Raw genomic sequence first — 21,806 nt, forward strand, 5'->3', positions numbered from 1 at the left:
TGCTGTTAATTTGATAATTTTGAAATGGTAACGGTGCCAAAATTGTTCTTGAACCAATACATTTGAGCAATTATGGTGGAAAATCTGACAAAAAATTATTTTAATCATTTTAATTAAACAATATAAGTTTAAAGTATACATCAATTCATATTTTATATATTTTAATTGCATTAATATATTCCTTTTGATCATTAATTTGTTAGCAAGAATGCAAAATTTGTCATCATTAAGTACGTTTACATGGGCACTAATACTCAGGTTTTAATACGATTAAGACAATACTCTAATTAAGAGTCTACCATGTAAACAGCAATTTTTTTTTTTATTAGTTCAATCTGATTAGGGTCATAATCGAACTAAACAGAAATTGGATTAAGACATGTGGAGTATGCTGATTTTAGTGGCATTATTGAAGTGCAGTACAGACGTGTAAACACCTTAATCAAACTATAATCGCCATGTAGAACAACTGGCGACAGGATATTTGATGCACTGATGACTGTTTGACACTATTCTGTGCACCTACCGAGTCAGTAAAGCACCGGCGCAGACACCCACATTGCGAAATGTGGGTGATTTCTGATTTTTTCATTCAGCATCTGGTATCAAATTCCATTAAAAAACACTGTTTTATCAGTCTTTACTTCATATTTGAATCCAATACCTCAGTTTTGTCACAGGGGCAATGAAATGTTCCTGAATGAAAGTGAAAGTGCCAAACTGCAGTTAAAGTTGAAAATGAAACACTCGAAATTACATGTAACTCGGGGGAAAACATTAATAGCGTGGTGACACAGTGCTGTTAATGGATCTATGTGCTATTCACCTCATTCTCCGCCGACGAGTGGGCGCTGCCATTTGAATCTTTTTGGCTTGAGATTACCGGTCTCATTCACTTCCATTAATTTTTTGATGTTAAAAACTGCTCGTTACGCTGCTTGATGTTGCAATTTGATATTTTCTTATTATATCATTCTACTTGAACTGTATATTCATGCAAACATTTGTTTGTAGAGCAAGTAGTTTGACCGTTTTCTGCCGTTTATTATTCCTAGTCATTTCTCCCATAGGCGACTGAATCGGAAGTTCTAAGACAATCGCGAAAACAGGCACACTTCCACATTTTAGAATAAGGTCAATAACATGCAAAATGAGATCATGAAAGGAACATTCAAAAAGTCAACATTCAAAACTCATATCATACTATTGTCTCATTCAGATTAGGGCAAATGATTAGATTACTGATGTCCATAACATAGTCAATAAAAGTGCTAGATGATGTTACAAGCTCACTCAAATGTTTCATTAAGTTTGACGTTGTTTGACGTGTTTTGACATGATTTGTAAAGCAGCTACTTCAAGTTGCTAAGTTGGAAATCTTGCTTTTAAAACAAAGCCATACTTTAGAAGTATACTCCCCAGATGCACTGTACTGCGTGCTTTGCCTTCCATAAATTCCTAGGGAACAAAAACAAATGTCTAACATCAACGACAGTGTCCATAACCTTCAAAGTTGTTTAGGATGAAATGTTTAGAGATTGTGCGACACAATGCGTACCTATGTGTGCCTTAGATGTACCCCTTGATGCTTCTTACGTCCTTGTCGCAGCAAAAATCATAAGGAAATTCATAAGCTGATTCGGTCCGGTGCATACCGGTTATGTATGGTACTAGTGTCACAAAACTAGACAGAGAGGATCCAATTTGCAAGTACTTTAATGAAAACAGAAAGAATGTATTAAAGGATACAACTGGATGTTTCGGAGACAAAGAAATTTTCAAAACAAAAGAGAGCCCACAGGCCACAATGAAGACGTAACCAACGAAACAGACTGCGAAGAATTCTGAGGAAAAACAAACAGGAACTAGGGCAAACAACTGACTGATAAGCACCAATAACCACAGACTGAAATATATAATCAATAAACAAGGATCACCTGGAAGATGATAAAGTCAGCTGATAAGTTAGCTGATTCGAAAGCACGCCGTCAACACAAAAGGTAAACAAGCACACACCCTCGCACACAACAACACACAAGGCATGACGCATAACATACAAAAAGAATACACAAACCCATCAACCCTGACAACTAGTGCGTATTGGCACCAGGTTTCAGTAACCAAAAGTAGGTAAGACAAAGCAGATTTTTTTTTTAAAGTGTATTAAAATTAATGCCACAAATTCTTCAAATAGAATTTAATATCTTGATTGTAACTCTTATCGCATAATAATAATACTAAAAAAGAAAAACAACAACAAAAAGCTCTCTCCCTTTATTTAGGTATCTAAGTATTACACTCAAACTTACTTTTGCTGCTTGTTACTACTTGTTTACTACTTACTTAAAATTAGTTGAAACAACACAATTCTTCAATTTTTTTTCCCGACAACTTGATTCTTTTATGTTCACTCAACTTATGATTGTAAAAACAATTTAATAAATCTTTGTTGAGACAACAGAATTGTATGGAACTTTTTTACAATGCAATCAGATGTTTAATATGCAAATTAATTAATAAATTAATGAAATTTATTACCTATTGTATTGATGTACTATTATTGTAAAATACTTTTACTGAAGGTTAGGATGAGATAAACATATTTTAAAGTGACAGACATTTTAAAGTAAAATATTAAATATAAAAGTAAAAATCTATGTAAAAAGAGAAAAATAATAATATATAATATATAATTTAAATCTGCCATAGTAGCAGTATTGGAAGAGATTGCATTACATTCGCCAGTTCATCATTTTCCCCTGAATTATTCATCTACCCAAGCAATCCTGAAATTTCATATCATTTATCCCCGATGAAATAAAATGACAGTAATGGACTTGTTCCTGCACTAATAACGTTCTTCACTTCTTCAGCTCAAACCAAGTCTGAGAATTTCAGAAATGTGGAGGTCTCTGAGAGCAGCCATGGCCAGTAGATGCCAGAGCATCTGTCAATATCTCTGAAGGGTCTGTGCCAGTGCCAGTGTCAGGCTCGGCTGCTTCGGAGGACACTAAGAGCTTTAGTTGTGTGTGTGCTTGAGTGGGTCTTCTGTGAAGTTTGAGTATAAAGAAGGATAAACTTGTTATCTGTCCAGCAGTGTGGCAGTGCACTGAGAGTAGAGCACACAGAAAAATATACGGGTATGGCAGCATATCCAAGGGAATTGTTGACGAGAATTTAAAAAATGTGATGGCAGACTTGGTGTGTGACATGTCTTGAAATTTTAGAAAACGTAAAGCCTGGCTTATCCTTTTGACTGCTAACTTCTTTACACATGATGCTCAAGTCAGGACAGCATAAAAAAGATTTATCTTGTCTTTAAGCTTTTTCCTTTAAGTCATCTGAGGTTGTTGTAAGTAATGTAAGTTAAAAAAAAAAAAAGTAAAAGGTTGTTTAAAATATTTGAACAAATATTTAAACAAAGGAAAATAAAACAAAAAGATCGTCTGCACCGTTAAAACAAAAGTAGAAAACTAAAATCACATCTCTCTGGTGTTTAAAATACCTGTACACTGTATGTTAAAATACACATACTATTAGCTCTCATGGGAATTTTCAATTCTTTTTCAAATATCTCCCAAGGGCTGTTTATAATTAGGGAAAATATTATTTTCAACACAATTTTAATCAATAACTATGTATTTAGCATGATACTAATATTAATGTTAAAGTGCAATGTAAAGGTAAATAAGTCTGGACCACAAAACCAGCCATAAGTGTCAATTTTGAGAAATTGATATTTTTGCATTATATGAAAGTTTGCTTGTTAGGTTAATTAGGCAAGCCATTGAACAACATGGTTTGTTCAGTAGCCATTCAGGAAAAAAAAAAGTTTCTTTATGGTGCTAATAATATTGTAATTAGGATTATTTATTTAACACATGCATCATATTTCTAAATATTTTATTTATTTAAATATTTTTAAGAAATAGGAGTTTATCCAAAGAGATATATAATACAAAATACAGTGAAAAAAAAATTCTCTATAAAACATCATTTGGAAAACAACTGAAAAAAAAAAACATTTCACAGGAAATTTCAGAAAATATTTTGTCTTTAACAGTATCACATGGAGAAATCTAAATGAACTAAAAAATTTCTCATTGCAACCAAATTATTTGGCCTGGTATACACTACCAAAAGTCTTGTCGCTCATCCACGTTTTAGAAACAATAAATAATAACTTGACTTGGAATCAGAAGTGGCTTATATGAAAACTACGCTTATTTTACCAAAATAAAATAAGATCATACATTGATTTATTAAATTAGGACAGTGAGGTCTGACTTTGCTTAGCCAGAAGTCTTGTCACTAAACAACTTTTTAATACAGTCATCTGGAATGGTAAAGAAATAGTTCTTGCAGGACTCCCAGAGTTCATAAAGATTTTTTGGATTCATCTTCAATGCCTCCTACTTCATCTTACCCAAGACATGATCAATAATGTTTACATTTGGTGGCTGCTTCTTTGCTTTCAGGAACTTAGATGTGGAGGCTAAAGAGGTCTTCTGCAGTATTTGTGATGATTGGGATGCAGTTCAACAGATCAATCATTAGAAAAATGTACCTCCAACCACTTCCAAATGATCAACTAGATGTCATGATATTATTTGTTGCTCTTACAATTGGGATCGATGACAAGCCTTTTGTCAGGTAGTCTTCCTCTTCTTCGTATTATTATTATTATTGTTAGTGTCAACAAATGTCTCATTAGTTTATATTTCTTAATATAAATGCTACATTTGAAACCGACAGCTGAATTCGATACCTTAATAAAGCACAAAGCAGAAGTCCACCGAACTCTCCTCAGCTACAATCCCAATAAAACTACTTTATTCTGCACAAAATGTCAGTAAAATCAATGAGAAAGTAATTTGATCCAGAGCTACAGGAAACCAGGCCACTTTTTCCTCCTTCCTTCTTGATAAAAACAGTGTACAGCAATTCAACTCACAGCACATGCTTCATGAATTGTATAGCAACACATTGAAAATCTGATAGATGTAGCAGTGAAGGACAGATGGACTTCCGCTGAGCTTTATTAATCAGACAGAGACTGGAGAGCGAGGTTTACTAGCAGATGGGTGATCTGCATACTCATCATCACAGCAGCCAAAGCTCAAGAAACTGCTCCCTTTGCTCATAGACACGTTAATAAGTGTGTGTGTTTTCAAATTTGTTGATGAGTGTGAGAAATGGAGAAACTGACATTCATTATGTTTACATGTTATGGACCACAGAAGATGAATTATATACTTTATTCTGAAAGAGACTATATAATGATTAAAGTGTTTACACGAGTTGCTTTTAGAATGTTCCTTTGTTGTTCCCATTTTACATGTTATAGTATTTAGGTCGATTAATGTCATTAGTCCCCTTGTGGCACCATTTGGCATTCCCTCCAGAATTTCAGTTTAAAGTCAAGTCACATGTGTGGACATAAAGTGGAACGGAATGTTGCGTCTCGCAGGAGCGCTGTGCTACATAAATAAACATAATCATAAGTATGAACAACACTGGATGTAGCTATTTTTAACCTTTAGACCAGCAGGAAATGTTCATGAGCCAATGACATCACCACATTGAAATGGTCAAAAGCACAGGTGTCAAACTCAATTCCTGGAGGGCTGAAGCCCTGCACAGTTTAGTTCCAACCCTGCTCCAACACACTTACCTGTAGGTTTCAAACAAGCCAGAAGGACTCAATTAATTTGATCAGGTGTGTTTAATTAGGGTTGCAACTAAACTGTGCAGAGCTGCGGGCCTTTTGAATCTGAGTTTGACACCTGTGCTTTAGACCATTTCAATGTGGTGATGACATTGGCTCATGAACATTTCCTGCTTGTTATCAAACTATTTCATAAATGTAACAAGAGTCAGTTCAATCATAACTTAATGTTAAAACAGCTAGTATAACATTATTTATCAATATGTGGCTCTTTTTGAGTTCTCAGAAGCTATAGAAATTAAAAATGGAAAACAGGAAATACGTTAGGATTTCAAAATGGTCTATACTGAACTACTAACTATACTTAACTTTAGACATAACACAAGCATTTTTACATAAGTAAGAACAATATTTAACAAGATATTGTTCAAAGGAGATATTTAAGGTTGAAAATGCAAGTGGTGCAACACGATTTGTGGTACATTCACAATTAAACATTGTTTTCCATTTGAGTCCTTGTAAGATAGGGTTTCAAAAGTATTAACATACAGTTTGTCCTACACTATAGTGTGATAAATGTGTGTACAAATCAAAGATCTCTGTTTACAGAAATCTCTTAATCAAAGTATTGTCTTAATCTGATTTCAGATTAAGAAATTACTGCATTAGACTTTCTCGATATAAAAAAAAAAAACTGTCATGATCTAGTATTACTGTCATTTTATTTATGTATTCATTTAAAAACGATAAGGCATTTATTAGCTTTTGTTTTAATTCAAATAGCCATTATAAATTATAAGATTACAAGTCGGCTATAAAAGATCATAAAATTTAAACTAAAGACATTAAAGATGCTCATTTGGACACATTTTCCTGGTGAATATACTGCATTTAAAGTAGCTTATTAATTTTTATCAACAATATTAAAATGTTAACTTGGAATTAACAACAGAGCACCATACATTTAACTGCAGCACTTCATAAAACGCTTCATGAAACAATAAATTACTCATATAAAATGATCACCTACAGCAAAACACACATATCACATAACAAAACAAAGACATAAAAGCATTAAGTACAGTTTATACATTAGTTCTGTAACAAGCTTTAAACTACAAGAACAACAAGACTGAGATATGGCAAAAAGCATCTATGTTTCAGATGCAGACACACAATGTGGTGTTGTTCCTGTGAGAATAAATAAAATTAAAGTAACCCCATACACAGGGCTTGACATTATCTCTTTTGATCACCAGCCATTGTTGCTAGTAGTTTTCCAACATTACTAGCCACCATGGGCGTGGTAGTGGGGGGAAAAGTGGAGCTGACTACCCAGGGCCCCGTTTAGGGAGAGGGCCCTTTGAAATCCCACCAATTTTTTATTATTATTATTTTTTGTAGCCTACTTCGAATTAATTGGCCCGTCCAATTGATGTCAATGTCATTATTTATTTCAAAATATATTGATAACTGCCCTCCCCCCGAAATGGTTTAGTCCGCCCATAGATGGCAGCTGGCGGCAAAGTAACGCAGTGAGTCTAGAGCCTGATCATGCTGCGCAAAAAGCCCAAATCGGGCTTTCAAAAAAAAGAAAGACAGGAAGGAAAAAGAAAGGAAGCAGAATGAGGGGAAGCAGCTGATGACTGCTTTCTTTTCAAAAGGTGAACTGAGTTTGCTTGTTATGAAACTACATCTGATTAAAGTTAACATAGTCAACTCCAGACAGCTGCTGATAATGCAGGGCTCGAAATTGCGACCATTTTGGTCGCATATAATGCTGATTTGTGTACAGTCATTACTAGGGAAAGCGTAATATTTCAGCGCTCCTAAAGCGCCCCCTTGTGACAGAGAATGAATTTTTATTTCCAATAATTTTTTTCAGCTGTTTATGGTCAAATTATTGCAATTAGATATTTTGTGTCTGTATACGTCTGCAAGATGTCTGTTAAAGATCTCTTGATCTGGAAAGCCTGCTGTATACAAACGTCTGGCAGACGTCTGTATGATGTCAGTTTTACACACATTCTGAATCGCAAACATCATAAAGATGTCTAATAGAAGTCTATTTCACATCTGATAGGAAACGTCTTGTAGATGTCTTGCAGATGTGAATGCAGACGTCAAATAGACATCTCCGAGATGTACGTGTGCTAATCAAAATCGGCCATTAAGATTAATTAATCAAGATCGGCGCATAACTAAAAATAAAATGGGTGCTCCTAAATTTTTTGGGATGCTCCTAACTTTTTGAAGTTGGGAGCACCAGTGCTACCAAGTAAAAAAGTTAATTAAGAGCCCTGTAATGTATGTATGCTAATGTTAAATCTTTAGCTTAGTTTGTCAACCAGGCTGCTTGTTGCTGTAAGTAAATTATGGGCCAGGCCAGCTAACGTCAGGTTGCCAACATTAACTAGTTTCAGAAACAACCAGTGGTTCCGACACACCAGCAGTAGCAGCACTCAATGGTGGTGAATGAAAGAACCAGTCATTATTATAATCTGATTTAATTATAGATTAAAACACTATTTGTGCATGTTTATATTCAAATAATTAAAAAAAAATGTGTAGGGGGCCCACTGACATTGAGAGGGTACAGGGCCCAGAATTTGGTCCTACACCCCTGCTGGCCACTTAGCATTTTTTCACTAGCCACAACTTTATTGTCGGGAAAATATATTTAATGCACAAAATTATGACTTTGACATGCTAAAATTACTTGATTTAGATTTTGTGTTACCTCCACATGACTCCTCATTCATTTTACTTTTTGTGTGTGGAGTACAATAGTCAATAATCAGTTAGTACCAGTTATGTAATATGTAATCTAATACTGTATGTAATTATGTAATCAGTTAGTACCAATAATGCAATAATCATGAGCAAATGGGTCATGGTTTCATAGTATTACAATTATTTTTTATTTCACATAATTTTCAGAGCTCAAAATGAAGGATTTCCCTAATTTATTTCTGACCACACCAAACATAAACAATTAATTATTTCTTAGCCACAAATTTTAAATGTGTCAAAACAAGCAAAATACAGCTGTATACTTAAGGTTTATTTAACAAAACATATGCACAGCAATCTGTCCTGGCTAAAGGTCCCAGATCACCAGTTAACTACACATAGATGTGGAGTTAATCTACCATTAAAGCAATGTTAATGTAAAAACTGATAATAAAACCATAATAAACCATATTAATGCAATAGAAAGCAGGTAAAAACATACCGTGTGTGATAATGAAAGGATGATCACACAACACACAGAGTTAACGTTAGACCCATTAATATTCTGTTCAAAGAATGGTTAAAGCGAAAGCAAAGCTCTTGAAAGCAGCAAGACTGTGGGTGCATGTTCATCACTTTTTGTCCAGTCTATTTGAAAGAGAACCGATCACATCAGTTGTGTTTCTAGACACAGTTGCTTCACGCAAGGAAACAGAAGTGCACACGCATTTTAAACAGTAGCGCGCATCACCTCAGCTGTTAGAGCGAGTGATTATCCTCTCATTCGGTATTCACCTGCTTTCTATTGCTCTCGCGAACACAATTATTTTTGTCAGTCATGTTGCTTCTCAATTCTAAGATCGCCTTTGCATGCTTGTTGGACCATCCTTAATGGCAAACCATGCTTTTAAGGATAATTATCTGGGAAAATTATTTTCAAACAGCCAAAGTGGCTAGTGGATGTGTCTGTCTTAACTGCCTTAGCTAAAATCTACCCGCATTTGACGGGCTGGCGGGTGTTAATGTCAAGCCCTGCCTATATAGTTTTAAATTATTATTATTTACTCATAACTGTATATGACAAATGGGGTATTAAGACATTTAAAGATAAATTTTGTGACCTTGTGAACTTGATGCTGAAGTTTGATTGTCTACAAAAATAAATGGAAATATTTAAACAGTGTCCCAAACTGAGACTGTTGCAAAGCAGGATGTCTTGGGTTGTCAATTTTCACACCAGAAAAAATGAAATTGATAGCAAATTTGAAAGTGAATGCAAATCATTGAAAATAGTTCATAGTTGTGTCATTTTTACCATTGTGCCTGACTGACAAAGGTGTTTAGCATTGCATCTAAGTTAACTCTTTTTAACAAATAACTTTAAGAATCTGAATAAAACACAACCACTGTAGGCAAACAATTGATAGAATCTGTCAAACTGATGGACAGGCTTTAGATTTTTCCATTACTGCTAAGAAAAATCTGTCATTGATGGAAATTTTTCAGGTAATGTGATCGCTAATATAGCTGTGCATTGAGAGAAAATGGCAAGTATTTGCTTCAAACTGAGGCTGAGAACCTCTGACATGGATCTATATATGATGGCGCTTGTGTGTATTGTGCGTCGCTGTAATGAATGCACAGTTGTATTGCACTCAACTGCTTGCATTTGTTATTCAGACAGCTACTGTAGTTATAGAACAATAAGCTGGATAAACAGAGGCATGCATTACTTTCTCATTCTATTAAAGGTAATTTCAAGCATCTGAACGCACGCACACACAAACACACTGTGCTCGAGGGCCAGTGCATTGCCTTCCATGTTTAAACTGAAGGTAAGACTTTGTGTTTATTAGGAAACAGATTTCAGTTTGAGTTCTTTGAAGCCTCTATGTATAATGCTTTATAACGGTGTTTTTAATACATCATCACGCATAAACTACCTTATAATATGCTGTTTATCATCTAAAAAGCATTCATAAAAACAGATAAACAAGTATTTTTAAGTATTAAGTAATTAAAGAACAAAAACAAGCTAAGACTCACTTAAAAACAGATGCACATACTTGTTATAAAGCACAATATTGTTTTAATGCAGTCTTGCTTTTTCCACTATTTGATTTTATCTCAAGAATTGTCTTAGAAGTCTGTCATGATATATTATGGTTGTTTAAACAACAATAACTTTTGCTACTTTATCAGACAGAGACATCTTATACATATTATGCAAAACATTTTTGAGCAGGCAACACATATTCACTTTTGATTATGAGTTTTCCCTCACATTACTAATGCACTGCTTATTAATATAGGGCAATGTAGTTGTAGCAGTTCAATTAAGGGAAGCAGAATAAGGTAATGCCAAAATATTGCCTTAATGTGTGCCTATAATAAGGCATGACAAAAGCTAATAAGCCATTAGCTTGGGTAAGAAAGAACAGGTACTAACTGGTTCAACCTAAAGTGTTACAATTTTATGAGCACATCATAATACTTTTAATATGCTTACAAGCATATTTGTATTTTTGTCATCTTAAGCAGTAAAAAAGCAAAAACAACAACAATATAATATATGAAACTTAAGATGCCATAAGCATTATTTTTATGTGTTCAGCAATATTAATGTTTTTACAATTTTTGAAAAGTGTCTGGTTCAGTCCTATAAATCAGTGCGCCCTAACCTGATTCCCATGTTGACTTGTTAAAATCAGATTATGTGTTCACTTTGAATCTAGTTTGCATCATGCTGTGATGTCAGTTTCCCATCAATTGCTCATCGTTTATTGATGTCTCTCTAGTTTGTCGACCAGTAAAAAGGCAAAAATCTAAGTATTACACCAGTGGTTACATCAACAGGCTTGCTGTGACGGAAAGGAAAGAGTCTGAGCAGAACTAAGTTCTGGGAATAAATCATATCCAGTGGCATCCTGAAACTCACGCAATTTAAAAAGTGACAGAAATCTGGAAAAATGAGCAGGGAATATTACAGAGGTAAACAGAAATTGCAAAATGTTACAATACTACGGACTACGCACAAATTTACTGTATGCCATATCAAAAAACTAATTAAATACCACAAAAAAGAGAAAACAAAACAAGATTAAGTAACATGAAATAAGATGAAATGAGACCAACCCAAACAACACAAGCTGAAAAAAAAGTGATTATCTTACTGCTACATCACAAAAATATAGTTACCATTGCATTCTATTGTATTAAAATTATACTGATAAAAGTAACAATGGATAACATGGAATCAATACAAAACCAAGGGGGAAAAAAGACTAAACAAACCAAAATTAGATGAACTTCAGAAAAAGCTGAAAAACAAAACACATTTTTTATTGCACATCTCTGCAGTGTTTGGTAAGCTACTAGAAATTTGTAGTGAGCTAAGCTATTAGCTACACTACTTAAAATTGAGCTTAACTACACTAAATAAAGCTACCCTCTGGGAAATGTAGCAAGCTAAGGAATCTTGCTTCATAAATAACCCCACTCAATCATTCATCTTTCCATGTAGCAAATTTCTTATGTTAGCCAATATGGTTTGTGACAGCACCGACCAGGGGTGCGTTTCCGAAAATCATCTTTAGCGAAACTAAGGTAGCAAGTTCTGTTGTTACAAATATAGTTCGTTGATTTGGCTTTTCCTAGACCCATAATTTCTATGAACACTCGCAAACTGCGTCGCAAACTTGTATGTTTGCAACTACACCTCTAGAGCTGTAGTTAAAAACATAGTTCCTGGCTGCGTTCTATTCCCAGTTTTCCCACCTATGCCCTATTCATTTAGAACATTTAAACTTGGAATGAATAAAAAAAAAGCATTTAAGTCATCACTCTTAGATGTAATTTGCTATCAAAGTATTTTACAGTTCAGTTTTAGTGATCTACATGTTTACAATTGCGCTTTATATTAATATAAAACATTAATGTCATTTGGAACACAGCCATGGCTCATGACGAAAGCTATTGGTGACCTATTATTTAAAAGCGGAATTTATGTTATGTCTCCAAAGCTTGTGAAAACAAACAACATTGCATATGTTAATGCTTTTAATTTATAATAGGTTCAAATGATGAATCTGCGACAGAGAAACTAGAGTTTTTGGGAAAAACTCGTCACTACATCGTTTTTTCCCAAACGATACATTGTACTATGATCGTTCAGATGCGAGTTACTTCGTTGTTTGGGAAACGCACTGCAGAGCGAGTGGTGACCTTACTGTAAAACGGGAAGAATAAGAAATCGTCATTCATGCTATCATATAGATTTATTTTCATCTGTGAAAATACGTGAATGTCAGTGCCGTCACTTATTGATCCGTGATCAATAAATGCAGCTTGTGTGGATGCTACTATGCTACTTGACTAAAAAAATACCTTCGATGCTAAAAAGCTATTTGATTTAGAAAGTAGCTACACTACTGCCACGCTACTGATCAATGTAATAAAGCTAGTAGCATCACAACTTGTAGCAACGCTATTGCACAACACTGCAGCTCTGTGAATCTATTCTACATGATCAATTACTGACTTTTAAAATCTCAACAAATAAGTAAATATAAAATATTGTGCTGAATTACTTCTGAACAATTACTGTTCGTCCTGCTAAATCTGCAAAACTGACCTGGAAGCCCTTTTCCCAAACTATTTTTACGTGTTTCTTTCCCGTTATATAAATGCATGTTAAAATAGTAATTGGCCCCATTTTGCTTCGAAAAATGAGCATAGTGACTAAAAATGGCCTTGGTAGACTTCAGTATTACAATACACCTTTTGAGTGAGCGGTTAGAGGTAAGGAGCCTCAAGTTACATTCAGAACATTAAAACATCGGTCAGAAGAACAAGAAACCGCAAGAGACACAATGGGCAGGATCAAAGAGAACATAATAGTTTTTTTTTTTTTGTGGTAATGACAGGCTAACTGCCCTTCATATGTCCTTTATCCTTTACATATTTCGCCAGACTATTTTTAAACAGTTTTATCAGGGTAATTGTCTGTGTCATGAAACATTCATTCAGCCAACAAACCACCCCAGTGACATAAACAAGCAAGCTAATGGGCTAACGCTAGGTCTCACAGAAAAGGCGGGACTGCAATCATTTCATTAGCTTGTTCAATTGTTCCCTTCACACTGAGATTGGGCTATTATGGGCTTCCTTTTAGCATGCCGACTATTCAATGTCAAGAACAGATTCAGATGCAAATATCAATATGGCATATTCTACCTACTGCCTCTCCTCCATTATCTCCTTCGCATTCATTTCTGTCCAAAAAGAGGGATTATTAATATACAGCTAATCTGAGGCTCACAGTGTGAAATGGGCCCGGTAGTGCCTTTGCCAAGTTTACATGCTGATTGTGCTCCCCCGCCCTAGTGTCAAAATGCATTTGCATAAAATCCCATTTTTTTTTCCTGATGCGGCCTAAACGTGCCAAATCCATTCACTGTCACTATTGCGATATCACAGCTTGTCGGAAGGACGTGAAAGGAGGGAGGGGAAAGGAGGAGAATAGAAACAACTCGTCTTTTTCACCCATTTCACACCTCTAATGCTTCGACCTGTTCTGTAAACACAAACAACACTCTGAGGGAAAAAATTAGAATATGGTATGTGGAACCAACTTGAGTTCATGCTCGTCTTTTAAACGGCAGAGATATTATGAAATGCATAGTACAGTTTGTTCTGGTTGTCAAATCTGATTGGCTGAGAGGTCTGTCTAGCTAAGTGATATTCTATCAGTATTACCAAAGGAACCACTTTAAAGTTTGTATCAGTCCACTTGCAGCATTTCTTACCACAGATGTCATGATTGAGACCAAACTTGCACTATACTGTAGCTTTACAAGAAGAGAATTGGTTAGACTTCAACCTACAGTATTCCTGAGGCAATATAAACTGCATTTACATACCCTGTTGAGAACAGCATTAAGATAAATAAGGGACAAAGCTGAAGGAAAATAAATGAATGAATGAAAATCCTTATGCCTCAGCTAGACATCAGCTTCAATATATGGTCAAAGATTAAATGCGTGTAAGACTTTTTAGTGCTTCCAAGAAGAATTTGGTTACTTGTTAGAATTTACTTAAATTTGTTTCCAGCTCAGAGGTCAATCTGACTACAACTTTGGTTATTCCAATTTTACCTTTTATGTTTTTTGCTGATCACATTATTAGTTGTGATACAATTTAGATTTTAGAATTTTATTGGGTCTGGTATTATTAGTTATATGTTCATTGGGGACCAAACACAGCTTAGAGTTTCACGCCCTGGGTTTGCGTTTCTTCTCACGAAAATAGTTTCCACACTATGAAGTTAGTCAGAGGATGTTAGGTTAACTAATATCCAATTAGTCCGGTTGCCTCCTGCTCACTTGTACTAAAAGAGTGGTTAATTTATTCATTTTCATACAACTTGCTAATATCAGTGATTAAATGATTAAAATGTCTTCCTTTTGCCGTGCCACATTGCTCCGTAAAGTCAAATGCACCTTAAAAATCAGCACATCATGTCACAATTTATTGGTAGCGCAGACTCCAATTAATCTAGCGGATACAATTAATTCGGAAGACTCCAGAATTAATCAAAAAGGTTAACATTTAATTTCCAGATGAAAGTGTATCATGCTAATTACAGAATCAAACAATAAAAGCCAATCAAAAAACACCTAATATTAAACCTAAAATCAAAAAACACGTCATCACACATACAAAAACAGTAAAGTTACATATGACAAAGGGATAAAACATGTAAAAAGATTTTCTTAAAATGTTAGATAAAAGAATTACACGATTACAAACTTGATTTGCTTTTATTCATTTCCTTAACTTGTATTTAAAAGTTTAATAATTTGTAACACCCCTTAAATCAATAGGAAGTGTGTTCCAAAAATGACTAGCTCGTCCTAAGAAGACTAATTGTGCAAAAGTTGTAGGTCTAAACAGCACAGCACAGTCTCCCCTGGTAACAGATCATGTTGCTTGACCATTATTGTTCTTGTGTGTCACAAACTCACATAATGGAGGTGGAGCATATCCATTTAAATATCTAAAAATCATACAAGCATCAGCCAAATATTTTATATTATCAAAGCTCAATAAATAATGTTTTTGTATTATATTGCAGTGATGATCAAATACTTTAAGTGCCTGTTTATAAAATGATTCAACTGATTTTAAAACTGTTTTACTAGCGTACGATTAACTTGTAAGACAATATGTAATATGAGAAAAAAATCATGGAGTGCATAAAAAGTTTTGCTGCTTCACTAGTCATGTAAAGTCGTATATGCATGAAGTTGGCCAGATTGAAATTAACTAATAATTTAATTAAATGTAAAAAAAAAAATAATTGAGAGCAAAAAAACTTGACTGAGATCAAAATTGTGTTTTATTTAAAATCCAAATATAGAATCAACTACAGGAACCGAACTGTGAAAAAAGATCATTAAAACTTGCCAATAAGGAAGCACTAATGAAAATAGCTTCATTTGTTTTACCGAATCATAATTTCAGTATTGGTTCGATTAGGGTCAGTAATGGTGAAGTTCATTGATGTGAAACAAAGCAGTTCTACTAAACAGCATTTTAATTATTCAGCTTGAGTCAGTTCAGTGTTCTTCAGCCCAGGGGAACAAAGATGGTGTGACATCGATCAAACTGTCTATACGACTTGGGCACTATATATTTCAAATCAATTGAGGTCATAAAATAGTTGTGTGTGAAACAAAGCTAAGCTGTTGTCACATTGGTCAGTGGTTCATGGTCACTATCATCATTTGGCAAAAATTTATGTAAAGCTTCTTTAAGATTTCCTATTTGCATTGCACAGAAATATACCAACGAGAAATAGAAGAAACTGAAAGAGAGTAATTCTCACTTCTGCATGAACTATTCCTGTGTGTGTTTGTGTGCAGTCTGTGAGACTCAGATATGTGTGTGTGTGTATGTGTGTCAAGTTTGGAGGCTTCGATCATGGGCTCCGGCGTATCTCTGATCACCAATCAGAAATCTCTGCCACCAGTCTCACTAAGCAAAAGCCTGAGAAGAATACGCAATCATTCTGCTCAGCGCATTTGATATTCTACTCCATGCAAGAGTGTCTCCTGGTCTCTAGCCATCTTTCTCGCCATGTCTATCTCTATCTTTCTTTCTTGCTTTCATTCTCTGCTTCATAAATAACACAAATAGAAAACTGACCCTGTCTAAATCTGTCATTACAGAAAATAGATATCAGCCATTTTTTATTTTCTCTCGTTCTTGTGTGGCCTGTGTTTGTAGACAAAGCAAAGCACTAAGCACAAGGGTGGAAAGCTATGACATTAGATTATTTGTGACACTCTTTTTTGATTTATCATCTGATGCATATTTGATTCAGTAGCACATTAAACAAGTGGTTCCCAAAAGTGGAGGTCAGGACCTACTCTGGAGTCGCGGGACAATCAGTTTCTTTAGGTGAGGTTAATATAAAATTAAACAAACGATTAAATGACTATATAAAGTATAGACTATTATATACTATTATTATACTATTACTATTATTATAGTAGACTGTTGCACTGCAACACTTTGTGTTTTCAATATACTTGTGAGGATACGCTTTCCTCGACGAGGAAACACACATGGACAGTGCTTCTACATAATTAATTCATAAAAAAACAGTCAGAAAGAGGATTATATTAATATAAATCCGAGACCAAATATAAAAGCAGACTATAACCTTCTAATCTATAACATCATCACCAAATACTAAATCTCCAAAAGACCACCAAAACAACGGTGAATTGTAGCTCTGACATGGACATGAGTGTTATAAATTGCTGAAAAACAGCTGTGGGTGAAGTATGTTGATCTCAAGTGCTCAGATTGTGATCACATCTCATTTTTGTTCTGTTGATATGTAATTTCAAATATTTGTAGCTTGAAACAGATAGAAATCTGACTAGATTGTGCTCACTCTTAAAGCTATTGCGAGGGCTTAAACAAAGCAGTGCTCATAACATCAAGCGAAAGAAAAAGATAGCTGGGAAACATATTCTACTTTGTATTTTTGTTGGGAACACAGTGTAGATCTTTTTTTAGGGTAAGAGGTTTTTAAGTTATTGCCGTCTATCATTGAATGTGTCAGGAATATCCAAAACAAAACCAACTTAACCCTGCTCTTTTAGCGCCCCTCACAGAGCTTGATCCAAGCTGGCATTTCTCTCCTTGGGTTTTAGGTTTTGGAAAGGGAAAAAAAATTCCACCCCTCCGTCCAAACTTTTAGGACACCGGTTATCAGATTTGCAAAATCCATATGCACAACGCTTTGGCTTGTTTCCATGGCTGGAAAGCTTGACAGACCTCCTGTGCGTAGCTTCCATTGTTAAGCAATGATTGGTGTGTAGCGGTTTTTGGGTGTGGCTTAGCGAAGGGTTAATTGCACAGCTTGTATTAAAAGGAATGAACCAGAGAAAAATTTAATCATTTTTCAATAAGGATCATAAGTTAAGATTTCTATTTAAACTGTTTGTTTTGTAAATGTCCCATTATCACCCACAAATACAATGCAAAACCAAAGTTTAATAGAGGATGTGATTAACTGTGTTATGTTTTTGCATTTAACTGTACAACCCGTTGAACCCTGTTTGAAAAAAAAAAAAAAAAATTATATATATATATATATATATATATATATATATATATATATATATATATATATATATATATATATGAATGCATTTTTGAAAAAACTATTCAATTAAATATCAATTTAATTTCAAGCTGACAACCCTTGTGTAACTCGAAATCCATTATTGAACACCAGGAAACTTATTTATTTCAAATCCGCAAGGAACTCAGTTAATTTCCTATCTATTGTGTATATAATTAAGTTATAATTAATAAAGTGCCTCAACGATGGCATATTTCTCAAGACTTTTTACTGGAATTAAAACCCATTCAAACTATAAAGGTTGCCTCTGTGCAGACAGCGACTATCCAAACACCAAACAAGACATAAATATGACCTCAAACGACATGATAAATTAAACACTGATAAACAGACTTACCTCAAAGTGACAAAAACGAATGTATCTATGTTTCGTCATGTGTGGCTAGTTTCTACTTTTTATAACTGCCCTATTTCTCTGCTGATAGAGATTTGTTGAGTGCGCATGTAGATTAATCACATTGAAGGAAAGCTCTCATTTGTCCTTCTGGCAGTGGCCTCATTGCATTTCTCTCTCTGGAGCACTTCTGTAAGCCTATTCGTCAGATAAATCACTGTAAATGTACAGAGATGTGCCGTTACAGCTGTTTCGTTATCTCTCTAAACAACAATTATTGCTTAAATCCCTGAACAAACCTCTATCCGGAGGAAACAGCTTAATAAAGTTTGTTCCATTCTTCAGGAAATCATTGTCTGTTCCTGTTGTAAATCCGCTTGATATATCGAATACAATTTCAGGTAATCTATCAGCGAGAGATGCGTGTCAGCATTCTTCAGCGCTACGTTTGTCTTGGTAATGGCACTATTGTTTTGTTAACAGTGTTTACTGTCCTAGGGGAAGCCTTTATTTCGCTTCAGCTGCTCTCGGTTAAAAATATACAGATATGTGTACTTTACAATTAAAGTAATACATTGTTATTTGCTTCCTCATTAACGTACAGTTGGGGGTCTTAGAAATTAGTTTAATTTACTTTCCATTTAATCTCAGCTTGTGTTTAAATAATTTAATTAAGAACATGTTTTTTGTTATTGTTGTTTGTAATTATATCTGTATTGCAAGAAATGTGAACTTTTCACAAAATAATAATTGGAGTAACACTTTATTTTGAAGGTCCATTTGAGTATTAGTAGACTGTCAGCTCAATATCTGCTGATACAGCACCTTCAACTGACAATAAGAAACTTTGCAGGTACATACGGTATCAACTTACACTAACTCTAAACCCAACCCTAACCCCAACCTTTCCGTCTACTAATAATCTAACGTTACGTTTCATGTATGTGTTGTGGTGTTTTTGTGTTTTCTGTTTTACGTTCTCTTCTCTCCTCTGTGTGTCTTGTCCTAGGTGTGCAACCATTGTTCGAGAAGGCTGTCAATCACCATTATGACACACTCGACGCACCAATCTGGAGCTGGTCCGCCATGTAAAAAAGGCGTTTATCTTCACTCTTCAGGAGGAGCGCTTGGCTCACCACTAAACTCTTCACTTGTGTCGGCCAGCTTGTTTGTTTGTGTTTGTATTATTTTGTTGTTGTTGTTGTGTAGTTTGTCTCGTTTAAGTGATCTATTTATTAGATAGGTGTGTGCAGCTTAATTTAGTATTTATAATTGGGAAGTCAAACTTTATGAGAATAGGATTATCAGATAAGCTCTTGTTTTGCAAATGGCTAACAGTGTGTACTTTACGAGAACTCTAGTCATTTTGAGCAGCATATAGTTTTTTTTTTTGTGTCAGTGAGTTTATGGAGGAGTTGCCACATTTGTAATTATGTTTTGGAATAGGTAAGTAGTTTAGTTAAGCTTTGCATATGCTGAAGATTATGGTTTTGTTTCTGCATTTTTCTTGATTAATAAGTTTAGTGGGTGGGGCTTTAGTTAGATTGTTTAATTATATTTATCTCTTTGTTTTAGCAACACTCCTGTTTTTCGTTTAATTCAATTATTTAAAATTACATTCTAAATTCTTATATTCATTTTTTGATATTCTCTGTTTAATAAATTGTTAACTTTTTTTCCACTTATCCATCGGTTGTGTGTTCTCATTTTCACCCGGCACCATTAGAGACTCATTGAAAGTTATGTCTCATCCAACTTAACAACTTAAACAAATAACACTAATGAGAAATAGTTGGCATGTAGATCCAATGTAACTTAAAAACAACAAACAGACCATCAAAATAAAGTGTGTAATTTAGTGTGTAAAAGTAATAATTTACTATGAACAGATGGATAAAATTTAACTCTTTCTACAGCATGTAACTTAACCAGAAACACAAACATTTCCCACCCTTTTAACCCTGGGTTTCAGAGAGCAGAAAAGATGGAGTGTTATCAATTCCTCTGCTACTAATACAGTTCTTAACAAGACTGTGGTTCAAGCTTCACAAATAATAAATGATGGTTATCACACTTTATGCATTATATATCACTGAAACCAGTCACGATGTGTTTTCATTAAATCTGTGAAGTCCATCATGTGCTTTCAATGTAGTTCCTAGTGAGAGAATGTGTTTCCTTACAAGCTTCTTGGTCTACAGTATATCAGAGATGCCCAAACTAGGGCTCGCAGGCCCATGGTAATCTTTGATTTGGCCTACCATCCCATCTAAGAATGATGGAGATAGTTTCGAGATTGTCAATTCAAATTTAATGTCACCCTTTGTTTGTTCGTTTTATTGATAATGCTTTATTGTTTCAATCAAATGGTGTAAATCAGATTTTGTTAGTACTTGCATATCTGTCACCCGACAATGCAGAGACTTTGGTGAACAAATCATGTCAAAGGCAGACTCTGCTTGACTGGTGTATTCAGCACTGAACTCCACTGTGTTGTAAATGTTAGTGTTTATGCTTTTATTGCAAAAAGTTATCAGTGTATTTGGTTTTTGGCCCTTCATACAAAAAAAGTTTGAGCATCCCTGGTCTATTTAACACCAAATTAGACCAAAAGAAAAAGAAATGAAAGTACAGTTTAAAAATATTATGCAAATATGAAAGTGTGGGGATTTGATGTAAAATGAAGTTGTCAGTTTTTTAAATAAGTCTTTGATGATTGCATAGGTAACCTAAATAAAAGTTTATTACTTCAAATGTAGTTGTTCTAAAAGTGCAAAGTGGCTTAGTGGTTACCACTCTCACCTCACAGCAAGAAGGTCACTGGTTCGAGTCCCAGCTGGACCAGTTAGCATTTCTGTGTGGAGTTTGCATGTTCTCCCCATGTTCGAGTGGGTGCTTTGGTTTCTCCCACAGTCGAAAGACATGCGCTATAGGTGAATTGGATGAACTAAACTGGCCGTAGTGTATGACTGTGTGAATGTTAGCGTGTATGGGTATTTCCCAGTACTAGGTTGCAGCTGGAAGGGCATCCGCTGCGTAAAACACATGCTGGATAAGTTGGTGGCTCATTCCACTGTGGCGACCCCTGATAAATAAGGGACAAAGCCAAAGGAAAATGAATGAATGAATGTGCTGCAAGTGCGCACAAATTAAAGGAAGGATCAGTCCATCTTTCTAAATTTTTAGAGCGACATGTGAATGGCTCCGAAAACAACAATAGAGGACATACATCAGATCCTGTTTTTCTTTTTTGGCATGTGGCTATTTGTCACAAGAAGATGACAAGCTTTGTTTGAGCATGGTTCTTTGCTGCATGCCATCATTATATTATTATGGTGTCTTGTCTTGGA

The 21,806-nt window shown here is 34.8% G+C and overlaps 1 protein-coding gene across 6 annotated transcripts in view; it reads right to left on the bottom strand.

Annotated features, from left to right (window-relative positions):
* The window catches only part of ncam2b (neural cell adhesion molecule 2b), a 392,880-nt gene that overhangs the window by 188,957 nt on the left and 182,117 nt on the right, over positions 1–21,806 (bottom strand).

Source organism: Danio rerio, chromosome 9 (assembly GCF_052040795.2).
Source record: "Danio rerio strain M-AB ecotype USA chromosome 9, GRCz13ab, whole genome shotgun sequence".
Lineage (NCBI taxonomy): Eukaryota > Metazoa > Chordata > Actinopteri > Cypriniformes > Danionidae > Danio > Danio rerio.